Source organism: Mesoplodon densirostris, chromosome 18 (genome assembly GCF_025265405.1).
Source record: "Mesoplodon densirostris isolate mMesDen1 chromosome 18, mMesDen1 primary haplotype, whole genome shotgun sequence".
Classification (NCBI taxonomy): Eukaryota; Metazoa; Chordata; class Mammalia; order Artiodactyla; family Ziphiidae; genus Mesoplodon; species Mesoplodon densirostris.
Genome location: NC_082678.1, coordinates 22,442,598 through 22,456,379, shown reverse-complemented (window position 1 = coordinate 22,456,379; position 13,782 = coordinate 22,442,598).

Here is a 13,782-nt window from a genome sequence, read left to right as displayed (position 1 = left end):
CCAACTCAGGCCTGAGGCATCCTGCAATTAACATTGTCAAGTGTTCCCTGCCTGTAAATAGTTACCTCACATCACCTCAGAGCATGGGGCCGTGTTTGCACAGGACAGCCAGCCGCCGCAGTATGGCTTAGCTAAAATTCTGACTTCTGGAAGTCATTTTCTACCACGTGCACGTTTCAGTAAATCTGCAAAATAACTTAACCAAAGAGACCCAGGGTGATTTTTCTTCTTTCATTTTTCTCCCCACCCCCGCCCAACTAAGCCGTAAAACTAAGTCCCCTTTATCACAAAAGTCTCCACTATATAATCCAATTGACTTTCAGAGTTTGCTTTCACATATTTCTGTCTCTTCCTATGTCACTAAATCGTATCAGCTGCTCTGGATTTGGGTTTGATGGTGATTGCTGAGGTGGGAGAGACAGTGGCTGCATTTGTTGGCTACTTTTTCACTAAAGGTAGGGATCAGGGAGTGCAGTTTTTGGCATTAGTGGAATTTACTAGATATATAGGTTATTTCGTTAGTTTTTTTTTTTTAATTTGGTCTTTAGTCAGTTTTCCTAAGATAAAAATCTTCAGATCTAGAGTTTATTGTACTTTTTGTTTCATACTACTTATATATAAAAATATGATCTCATGTATACCATTATACCCATATATATGTATAACCATATGTAACATATTTATATATAAATTAAATATATACATAACTATAATGTCCATTATATATAGTAAAAATGTATATAATATATTATTCTAATAATGAAATTACTGAGTAGGTATGTTAAAATGGAAACAGTATTGTTTAAACTAAATAGTATGTGTGTTAATGTTTTATGATGACTGTAAATCTTCTAAAGTCAGTAAGTATCTTACGTATATGTATGTGTGTTTGTGTGTGTGTGTGTGTCTGTGTGTCTGTGCCACTTTTAATAGAGCCGACACATGAGATAATATGGCCAACCTGGAGTCTTACATGGATTCAGAAGGAAGAATTACAATTAAGTCTTTAAGAAGAGCTTTAACTTTCCCCAAATGACCCTTCTTTCAAACAGCTTTCTTTGGTTGTATACAGTATAAACTGGATGTACTAGGAGAAATCTTAAGGAACTTAGATTTTAATCCTAACCATATGGCTAATTAGCTGTGTGACTGGCTAAGTCATTGAATCTTTCTGGGTCTATCTTTCAGTCAAATGGAGAATACCAAAGTTGTCTTACTTCTTCACAATTGTTTTTTTGGCCAAATAAATAAAATAATGTATGTGCTATATTTTGAAAATGCCAGTAGTATTAAACTGAAAGAGATACTGCTAACATTACTGTAATTATAATTTAGTGACCGTTATCATTTTCCTTTCTCTGTTCCTCTTCTTGGTTTCCCTTTACTCTTTTTCACATCTTTATTAATATATCTCTAACTATTCATATTCTTGCTCTAAGCTAGAGGTTGGTAAATTTTTCTGTGATAAGCTAGATAGTAAATATTTGAGCTTTGAGAGCCATAGTCTCTGTTGCAAGTGCTCAACTCTGCCATCACAGCATGAAAGCAGCCAGAGATAATAGTAAAAAACAGGTGTGGCTGTGTTCCTATAAAACTGTACTTGTGGACACTGAAATTTTAGTATCATGTACATTTCACATGTAATGAAATATTCTTCTTCTTTCAATATCTTTTCAACCATTTAAAAACATAGAGGAGACCATTCTTAGCTTTTGGTCTTGCAGAAACAGATTATAGGAGGCAGCTTTCTCCTGAGCCAGTTCACTGGTTCCTGCTCTAAGGAGACACCTAACTTCGTCCCCATTCCCTAGGTGAGAAGGTTGCTTTTTGGCGTAGAGGAAGCGTACTAGTAGCTGGAGCTATATTAGCAGAGAGGGCATCTCAATCTCAAACTTCACCCCTAGTTTGAATTCCAGGGAGAAAAACCAAATCAATGTCTTGAAAACATAATCAATAATGTATATTTCTTTCGAATCCTCACCTTCAGACAGTAAGAGTGCAAACTGCTATTTTCCATTCCTTTACATTCAGCTCGGTGTAACAGCCAACTCTTGTACTACTGATGCTATAATGTTTTAGAGTGAAAAGGTAAGCTAGAAGCCACCTAAATCCTCTCTCTCGTTTCATACATAAGGAAGCTGCTGTTCCACTGAAGTAGAATAATTTGCTCAAAATTAGTGCAGAGACAAACTAGAACTCATAAGACCAAAGAAGGGGCTCTTTTCACTCTACAATTATAGTTTTAATATAATTGTCAAGGTTTACTATAATTGTTCCTGAAAGTTCATCCAAAACAAAAACAGAACCAAAGAAACAGACTCTTGGACGCTTCAATACTTCTAGGTTAAGATCATGCCCCCGTTGCTATTTCTCCCTCCTTTTAGAAATACATGGCAATGAGAGAGATGCGAATAAATGCCAGTGGTGTGCTGAGTATCCCCTGCTTTCAGGTAAACTTTTAGGGCAAAGCCGTTGTTGACTAGTGGCTGGATTTGACTGCTCTTTCTCTTTACATCACATGTATTGTCCATCTTTAGGTGATTATCCTCGGAAAATTTGCTCCAGTAGACATGGCAACATGGGAGTTTCTTTTCTGATTTGGCCAGGGGTATGCATCCACGATAGACTTTCCAGTCAAACCTGGGGCCAGGTCCTTCCAAAGAGTTCACAGCTTCGCCATCACCTGGGGCCACATTAAAAATCCCGCTATTCTTTCTTTCTCATGCAAACAGACACCAGAATGGAAAGGTGGTGCATATATTATCCACATCTGTCTGCTACAAATCCTGCTCAGTTTCATGCTTTTAGGACAAATTCCAGGCAGAGGGCCACTGGGAGAGGCTCCATTTCTCAGTACCCCATGCCCAACTCTGTCAGTTAGGCGGCAGAATAATTTCTTTCATAAGGTCTGTCCTAGCCAAAGAAAACATACCCATGCCCTGTGGCAGGGGATCTCTGAAGGGAAAGGACTGTGTTCTGAATTACACTCCAAGGGGAGCTGACCCTAGATCAGATGCCTTAAGACCTGGAAAGCAGGGAGACAGGAATATATCAAAGATGGACTTTATCATTTGGTATGGTTAGAAAATCAATTTTCTATATATGTAACCGTGGCATGGATAAAATCCACCTCTCTCATACTCCAGCTCTCTTTTCCCCATGGTATAAATTAGAAGGACTGCATTCGTATTTGGGTATCAACACTAAAGAAACAAGCATCTCAGAGTTGGAGCCAATCACTGAAAAGGATGGAAAAACAAGCCTCCTTTAGAAAAGAAATGGAAAGATGTCATTTATATGCACAGATTAAATTAGCAAAAAATATAGGCTCATGCAAGGTCCCCGCTGTGCTTCCTTATGCATCTAATGGAAAAACTGTTCCTGATCCAGGGTTTTATTATTATTGTTATTATTTGAAATGCCACCTTAGGAAAAAAACTTTCCATTTGATACCCACCTTACTAGGAGAGGCTCAGTACAAAAATAAATAGTTGAAAATGTGCTGTGACTGAAATAGTGTTAGCCAAATTAATGCTAAATTTCCATCTGGACTTCAGCATGCTACCACCCAGAAATATTTTCTGGATCTCATTTCTATCTAGCTTTTTTCCCTTATTTCTTTTTTTCTTAAGATTCTCTCCCTTTGGCTATCTTCTGCTGTAAAATGGTTGGAGGATTGTGGTAAGGCAAATTGCTTCTGCCGTAGCATCATTAGGCAGAACTCTCATGTCTAGGAGGCAGATATATTATCATTTGATCCCACCTGAAGGGCACACCTCTAACGGTGGTCTTTCTCCCCAGGTGGCTTCTATACATTTTAGCAGATTCATCCTTGGCTGGGACATAAGGCAGCAGTGCTTCGGACGTCAGGGCACATTTCTCTTTGCATCTTCTCATCATGCTTTACACATTGTCTTGATTCTAATTTTAATGAATAAACATATATGGAACCAAATACTGCCTCAAATGGAAAGTCTGGACAAAACAGGTAGCGAAACTGTAGAATATTTTCATATTTTAAAATATTCTTATTTTTGACAGTTCCCAAAAGCCTTGGTACATTGAACAATTCACGTCAATCCCAAGCTTCTTTGGAATGAATTAAATTCTTATTATTTCCGGGGGTGGGGATAAAAACAGAGGAGAAATCCCAAAGTCTAGGTCCTCTTGCAAGTTTAATTACTAACTCACTCTATGACCTTGTACAAGTCATACAACTATCTGGATCTCTAGTTCTTTATTAAAAAAAAAAGAACACAAGTAATAATAGCTGTCCTGCCAACTTCCTGGTTATACTGAAGCCGATTCTTGAATAGTTGCAAATAACCTTTGGAAGCAGTAAAAATGCTCTATAATCAAAGCACTTCTTTTTGCCAGGAAGCTCAGCACAGATTATTTTATTGCTTAAAATAATTGTCATTTGAAAATTCAAACTAAAATTCATTGGGCCTCTCTTCTGTGCTAGGCACCGTGCTAGGCACGTGATAGACATAGTCTTGAACCCTCATAAAATCCTTGGAAGTTATGTAGCTTTATTCTAAGTTTATCAAAGGAATAGGCAAATCTCAGAGAGCTGAACTAACTTGTCTATGACTGCACTCCTGAGAAATGGTGAAGTGGTGTGAGATCCCAAGACTGGCAGGTCCCAAACACTAGGTGCTAAGCACCCACTACACAGTATATGAACATATTGTTGGAACAAAAACTTCTTGTTTCAGTTCATGTTAGGGTAGTTTAAGAGTTTCATGCAAAGCTCGTAAGATGGAGGAGGCTGTATCTATTAGACTTGAAGTAATGCGTAGTATTACTGGTACACATAGTATCTGGAACTGGGGGTCTCAGGACCTGACCACTGTGGTCCTTAGCTACGTAGTCTAGAATGAGTGCTTATGGCGTGTGTGTGTGTGTGTGTGTTGTTGGTAGATAAAGTAAAGTGTTAAAAGTATATTTATCTTCTCTACTTATAAATTTTTAATTTATTGGTGATAGCTACAGCAACTGTCTTTCTTCTTACTAAATGTTAGATTTTACACTAGATGCTGGGGAGCAAACCAAACTTGGCCTCTCTTCTCACAGATTTGAGAGTCCAGGTGATGGACAGGTGATAGGAGCGTTTCTGGTTATTCAGAAGACAGATTGTAGCATAGTCTAGGATAATAATGAGGGATTGGGGAAGACGTGGATACCTGTAAGAGCTATTTAGAAGGCAAAAACCAATAAGTATTGCTTATGGATTCAATATAGTGGGGAGGACACAAGGGAAGGGAGAGGGGTGTCCAAGATGACTGCCAAATTTTAAGGCTTGTAACTCAGAAGGAGGCCTCCAGAGTATGGTGGCAATTCCTCTATCATCGGAGAGTAGTGAGGATCATGGTAATGAAATGGGGAGGTTTATGCAAAATTGGTGACATATATGGGAATTCCATATAGGCATTCAATTAAGTGCTAGATCACTTCTCCCATAGACCGTTTATCATCAACCAACCAACCAACCAACCAACCAACAAACAAAGCTTCCTATTTACCCCAGAATAAAAATCACACTTGCATGTGCTTATTGGAAACTGTTTCCCCCTTCTACAACACCCTGCCCTCTATGCTACATTAGCAGGAGCAGAAATAGCTGAGTTGAGCTTCATTCTCTGGCCCTTCCCATTGGGTTAAGGTTCAGTCAAAGGTGCTAATGAGCAGAGAAATGTCCAGGAAGCAACAGAAGAAAGAAGGAAAAGAAAAGGAGAAGAAATCAAATATTCTAGGTCTCACTGCTTATTTAGGATTTACATTTTGCTTATATTCATAAGGATTTAAAATAAAATTTTTAAAAAGAAGCTTGACAAAAATAAATAAAAATTTATAAAAGAAGGTTGCTATTATGGTGCAGAGTATAACAGATTTTTACCAAAGCTATCAACTTCTCTTCTAGCCTATCCCTTGCAATATCAGTTTTTACTAATATTACCTCGCTTGTGTTTATTATTAGACACAGATCTTAGTGACTGATGGCTGGAACCGGGGCAGATTTGTGGAAGAGGATATCATTTTAAGGATGTAAGATTTCATCAGAAAATATACTATAAAGCTCTTGACTTCCAGAAGTAAGATAGGACAACGGAGGAGAAATTCCTAGCTCTGGCAATAAACAATGAAGTGCTACAATTGAGTCCAATACGTGGACTAATTAAATGGTAACCAAAGGGGTGAATTAAATCAGTTAGCTCTGAAAATCTGTTAACTTCTAACGAGACTTCCTCTCAATGAAAAATAATAGAACATCAAACTAAAATAGATTTTATCAATTTGAATTCCAGTGATGAAAACATTAGTCATAGGTTAAGATATAAGTATCTGGAATAAATGAATGATACTAAGGGAAGATTCAAAATGAACAAACTTGAATTTAAGGTTCACAGAAATTGTCTACCAATCATTTTCTTTTCCACCCTTCACTATCTTATTTTTTATTTTATTTTTTTTTATTTTATTTATTATTATTAACTTATATCTTTAGTTACTAGCTTTAGTTTCTATTTTATTCTTTCATTAGTTCTCTTACGTGAAAAAGCAAAAGTTAATAATTCAGAACTAAATCTGAATTATTTCTCCTTTGAACCCGTTTTTTACCTTTTGACGCACATTAGTGAGGCTTTGCTGTTTAGGGGAGGACTCTACCTATTTTACATTTCCAGGGTGGTTCAAGAATAATTTAGATGACTGATCGAGTTGAGAAAGAAATATGATTTTTCTTTACAGAAGTTAAGTTAAATAAGAAAGCTCCTTTTCAGGTAGAATGTGAACATGGTGCTTTCAGGTACTCATGCTGAAAGGGGATAAATGTCACGGTGAAGAGGCTGCTTCTCACTCAGCCTGGTGGGTCGACCAGAGCCACAGGGTGGGGATGTGAGTCTGCAGATAAGCTCCTCTGGCCCGAACACCCAGGAAGACACATTCAATGGTCTGGTCTACTAGATCCTGAGACCACAAAGCTAGGGAGTTAGGCAAAAGGCCCTTTAGCAAGTTTAAATTGACGGAGGAGCTGTGTCGGCGTGTGCTACCTCTTCACACATTCCTCAGGTTACAAGCTGACGCAAAACTGACGTTTATGTTCCTCTAAAGAGGTCTTATTATCACTAGCTTGGTATCAGTCAACTGACAGAAAAGCGAAATTCACCTTCTGAATTACCTAGCAGCTACTTTTCAACACTTAATCGTTTGCATTTCCTTTGGCCTCAATGAAATGAGCAAAAACTGAATCATTCAACTAGCTGGCTTCTGTATCAATACATCTATTGCTCAGGAAATAGAAGTAAAAGATATAAAACAATTAAAAGGTCAACATTACTGTCTTCCTTAGTAATGATGACTAAGCACTAAGCACTATTGCAAAACCTGGGTCAAGCAGGCGAAGGTTTCTATTATAAACACTGATTTGCAGTTTTCAAAATGCATTAGTACATATTCAAGATCTTTTTCTGCAAGTAAACTAGTGCTGCTTAGGGGAAAAAATATATAAGATTCTTATAAGGTTTTAGAAGCTTCATTTTACATTCAATGGCAATACAGTAAATCCCCTACATACGAACCTTCAAGTTTCAAACTTTTAAAATGCGACATGCGTTCGCATGTCCAATCACGTAAGTTAGTTCACGTGTCTGGCGTACGTTGTCACGTGCGTGCATCCTCTACAAGTGGTTGGGCTTTTGTTTACTTTACTGTACGGTACTGTATAGAGTACAGTAGTACAGTATCTTTATTTCAAGCCCAGGGTGTCCAGAAGCAAGCATAAAAGCAGTGGTGATGTAGCTGGTACTTTTCAAGGTACTGTACTGTAAGATTAAAAACGTTTTCTTTATTTTTTGTGTTTGTTTGGTTTTTATGTATTATTTGTGTGGAAAGTATTATAAACCTATTACAGTACAGTACTATATAGCCAATTGTGTTAGTTGGGTACCTAGGCTAACTTTGTTGGACTTATGAACAAATTGGACTTACAAACAAATTGGACTTACAAACGTGCTCTCCCAACCGAATTCGTTTGTGTGTAGGAGACTTTCTGTATAGCACTTGACAATTTTATGTGATTTTTGCTTCTTCTTGGTTCTGAGTGAGGGTATTGGCTCCCGCTTAAAATTCCAACACTAGCACAAGGCCATGAGGGTTACTTCCAGAGACACTGCCAGCCGAGCTCTGAATATGTTTACACTCAGACTTTTATCAAAGAAAATTTTCGAGAAATCTCCATGTCATACCTTCTCTGGACCAAAGGGATAAGAGAAAAGGTTTTAATGGTAAATTGGAACATATCCATGATTGGAAGGAGAATTCTATATCTAATGATGAAAGACTACATTCTTTACACACACACACACACACACACACACACATATAAATACACACACAGTTTGCCCTGATAACAAGCCTAGTATCAACATGGGTACAGTACAGTGGCATTACTTATTTTTGAAGTTGTTAACAATAAGAAAATAGTTAATTATTCATCTTTGAATAACCCTAAAATAATTGTCTTTCTCTTTGTCTAAATAGTTACGTTCCTCAGTTTCTCTCGAGTACATTTTTAATCTTTTCTTTCACTGTCCTTCTCCTTTGAGTTCTTTTCAAGTTGTTCATAAAGTCCTTCACTTTCTCATGAAGACTGAATGAGGCACACACATTCCTACCTTGCTTTTGACACTGGGGGACAATAATTGAAATGCACAGTGGATATGCAGTTATTTAAGTGTTGAATGTGTCCACATATCAGCATTTTGAAATAATGTAATCATTTCAGATCCTTGACAGTGTGTTAAAGTTTAGACATATTCAAACATTCAGATGAACAGTTATCATGTTAATTTTTTACCTGTCCTTTTGGAATCATATAGGTAAGCCTCTACCCCAAGTATAATGCATCCTAAAGCCTCTTTATAGCAGAAATGCACTGATTTGTGTTAACTCAAGAATGATATAAATGATTCTTGGATGTCAAAGAAGTCATTAAAACATTTTAAGACCTAGCTCATAAGGAAATCAAAATCTAAAATCAGCAAAATTTAGAGTAAAATCCAAGAAGTAAGAACTCCCACACTATTATTCCAGCAATAACTATCCCATGATAAAAAGCAAACACAATTTTAAAATCTATTTTATGGTTATTATTTATGTAATGTTGGCTTTGGGTGATATTTTTCACCATGTAGTTTATTTGTAACAGTCTAAGTAAGTAGAAATGTTGAAGGAAGAAATGTATTTCTTTAATTATACAATTTAAACACAAAATGTCACATGAGTCATGCTCTTATACACTCTTTTACTGATTCCATGAAACCTGAAAATGAAATGAAAATAGTTGATTTATGGGTAGATTCTATATTTAAGGGCAGGAAAAATAAAAAGGAAGCTATTAACCTTTTGGTATTTCCTTTGAGTGTCTTCTAGTTACTCTCCTACAACAAAACATTACAATTCCTATTCCATCAGCGATGTTCTTGCTTTAATGCTGTATTCTATGTTGCTTTTCTCTACAAATGCAATTTCCATTTGCGCACTATAACAGGTCACTTTTGGAAGAGATTGAGGGTAGAAGATGTTTTTAATTGGAAGGGGGAAAAGTGGTTTCAATTTAATGAATAAGCTTTCCCCTTCTCATAATTGACAGTCAAAATGAGTGTGGTTTTAGCCACACACTTGTCTTCTCCCCTTTCCTTCACACCTGTCAGGGAGCAGATAAAAGTGTGAGAAATGTGAGTCCACACCGGTCATGCAGTCTTAAAAAATGGTACGGTAATAGCTGTCAAACAGTGTTGTGATTGTAAGAGAGAAAAATAGGACTGCTTTAATTTTAATGTTTGAGCATTGGCAATATATTCGGTTGTCATATACCTCTCTTGTCCATATTTTCTTTGTAGTATTTAATTCTGTGAAGAAGACAATACATTCCCACTTTAGGTTTTAAGAGCCATTAGTGTGTTTATGCATAATGCTTGTGGCAAAAAAAGGCCATAGTTCACAGTGTCTAGTTAGTTCAGTTTCACGATTTAAATATCAAACCTTGTCATTAATACAATGCTAACACGACCAAAAACTATGCTGGCCTTTCCAAAAAAATATTTATTAGGGGATAATCTTTAAAATGATTGACAAAGTAATTTAAACAAATTTATTAAAATGTTTAGAATGTGACCCAATTTTTATTTTATTATTTTATTTTATTTTATTTTGGGGGGTGGACTATATAGTGAAAAATAACCCCATGTGACAATTATTTTCCTACAATAACCTAAAAAGCTTTAGAGGCAAGTGGTATATTCTGAGTCTCAAATCTAATTCTGATTGCAAATTTATGTATTTTTGTGAGAGGAGTGTAGAAAAAAATAAATAGATGTTGCACCATGTAGAGATCCTCCTTCCCTAGTAGTCTGTGAATTTTCTTTTGAACTATAGTCATTTATTTGTGTCTGTTAGGGCAAGCAGTTTAGGAATTGTGTGAACCCCTGAGTATCCAGGAAAAGGCCACAGTGCATACACGTATACATTTATAGCAACAGCGATATGGTGTGTAACTTTCACATTTTGTTAACTGTTTACAGATGTCTGTTGAACCGAATCCTCACGTGCAGAGTAATTTTCACACTTTGTTCTATTTTTCAAGCACAATGTATAATGTTAAGAAACAAGGGGAGCTAATTGGAGGGAACAGCTGGTGCAGAAGCACGGATGTGAGAGAGGACTTAGCTTATCTGAGTGGATTTGTGTGTCAAAGAAGGGATCTCCAAAGTGGAGAACAGTGGTGAGCAGCTCGATCCATGGGAGGATGGGGAGAAAACAGAATATGTACTCATGCTCCACTTGTTTATAAATGAATAAATGAATGTTTGTTAATATTTAATATATGGCTGAATACAAATGTCTTCCCATGTCACGTGTCATTGCTGGTTATAATATATAGATCATCGTGAGTGTATAGCAGACAGTCACAGGTCCTGTGCAGTCCAAAATGTGTCCTAAGGCAAAAGTGTGGGTTCCACAGTGCAAAAGTGTTATCCACTTTCTGTCCTGAGGACACAACAATTAACAAAGTGGATTAGTCTCTGGATTATGGAGGTTATGTTCTGGTGGTAGACAAATAAAAATATACTTACACACATGTGCGGACATCAGCTGGGCAGTGACTACATGCAAGAGTGCTGTAGGTGGGAAGCTGTGTACCATCAATAGAGCCCTGAACAAAAGAAAGAATGACTCATGCAGACACAATGGGGATCAGCGCCCCAAGAAAGGAATAGGGCAAGGAATACATGTTCTCTGTATGTTCAAGGATGCACAAGGCTTTTGAGCAGAGGAGAGGCCTGATCTGACTTATAAAAGAATAACTCTGAATACTGTGTGACCAACAGACTCCATGGGGACAGAAGGGAGACTGAGCCCTTAACTGGCTATTGCAATTAAGACAGCGTGTTGGTTGACAGTGACAAGGACCAGAGTGACAGCTGTGATGCTGAGGGGGATGCTCAGATTTTAGAAATAGGATGTTTTGAAGGTCGAGTAAAAAAAGGCTTATTGATGGATAGGATATGGTTTGTGAAATGAGAAAGGAAGTTAGAGATGTCTCCATGGCTTTTAGAACAAAGGGAAGGGTACAGTTGTCATTTGCAGACAGGGTCATAGACGAGGGAGGAGCTATGGGGGTGAGGAATCCGAGATGCCTAAGCACACACAGAGGTGGGTGTGTCAAGTCAGTGTTTATCTAGAACTCTTTAGAGAGAACCTGGCTTGAGATGGGAACTTAAACCAGGATTAAGCCATCAGTGTGTGGATGGAAAGCCATGAGCATGGATGAGATCAACCATAGGCACACCTTGGAGAGGCACACTGCAATAAAGCGAATACTGCAATAAAGTGAGTCACATGAAATTTTTGGCTTCCTAGTGCATAGAAAAATTATGTTTACAGTATACAGTAGTCTATTAAGTGTGCAACAGCTTATGTCTTAAAAGACAATGTACATATCTTTTTTTTTCCTTTAACATCTTTATTGGAGTATAACTGCTTTAAAATGGTGTGTTAGTTTCTGCTTTATAACAAAGTGAATCAGCTATACATATACATATATCCTCATATCCCCTCCCTCTTACGTCTCCCTCCCACCCTCCCTATCCCACCCCTCTAGGTGGTCACAAAGCACTGAGCTGATCTCCCTGTGCTATGCAGCTGCTTCCCACTAGCTATCTATTTTACATTTGGTAGTGAATATATGTCCATGCCTCTCTCTTACTTCGTCTGAGCTTACACTGCTCACTCCCCATGTCCTCAAGTCCATTCTCTACGTCTGCATCTTTATTCCTGTCCTGCCCCTAGGTTCTTCATAAGCTTGTTTTTAGATTCCATATATATGTGTTAGCATATGGTATTTGTTTTTCCCTTTCTGACTTACTTCACTCTATATGACAGACTCTAGGTCCACCAACCTCACTACAAATAACTCAATTTTGTTTCTTTTTATGGCTGAGTAATATTCCATTGTATATATGTGCCACGTCTCCTTTATCCATTCATCTGTCAATGGTCACTTAGGTTGCTTCCATGTCCTGGCCATTGTAAATAGAGCTGCAATGAACATTGTGTTACATGACTCTTTTTGAATTATGGTTTTCTCAGGATATATGCCCAGGAGTGGGATTGTAGGATCATATGGTAGCTCTATTTTTAGATTTTTAAGGAACCTCCACACTGTTCTCCATAGTGGCTGTATCAATTTACATTCTCACCAACAGTGCAAGAGGGTTCCCTTTTCTCCACACCCTCTCCAGCATTTACTGTTTGTAGATTTTTTGATGATGGCCATTCTGACTGGTGTGAGGTGATACCTCATTGTACTTTTGAATGCATTTCTCTAATAATTAGTGATGTTGAGCATCATTTCATGTGTTTATTGGCAATCTGTATATCTTCCTTGGAAAAACATCTATTTAGGTTTTCTGCCCATTTCTGGATTGGGATGTTTGTTTTTTTGATATTGATCTTCATGAGCTGCTTGTAAATTTTGGAGATTAATCCTTTGTCAGTTGTTTCATTTGCAAATATTTTCCCCCATTCTGAGGGTTGTCTTTCCGTCTTGTTTATGTTTTCCTTTGCTGTGCAAAAGCTTTGAAGTTTCATGAGGTCCCATTTGTTTATTTTTGTTTTTGTTTTTCCATTGCTCTACCAGGTGGGTCAAAAAGGATCTGGCTGTGATTTATGTCATAGAGTGGTCTGCCTATGTTTTCCTCTAAGAGTTTTATAGTGTCCGGCCTTACATTTAGGTTTTAATCTATTTTGAGTCTATTTTTGTGTATGGTGCTAGGGAGTGTTCTAATTTCATTCTTTTACATGTAGCTCTCCAGTTTTCCCAGCACCACTTATTGAAGAGGCTGTCTTTTCTCCATTGTATATTCCTGCCTCCTTTACCAAAGATAAGGTGACCATATGTGCGTGGGTTTATCTCTGGGCTTTCTATCCTGTTCCATTGATCTCTATTTCTGTTTTTGTGCCAGTACCATACTGTCTTGATTACTGTAGCTTTGTAGTATAGTCTGAAGTCAGGGAACCTGACTCCTCCAGCTCCGTTTTTCTTTCTCAAGATTGCTTTGGCCATTCGGGGTCTTTTGTGTTTCCATACAAATTGTGAAATTTTTTGTTCGAGTTCTGTGAAAAATGCCATTTTTAGTTTTAGAGGGATTGCACTGAATCTGTAGATTGCTTTGGGTAGTATAGTCATTTTCAAAATGTTGATTCTTCCAATCCAAGAAC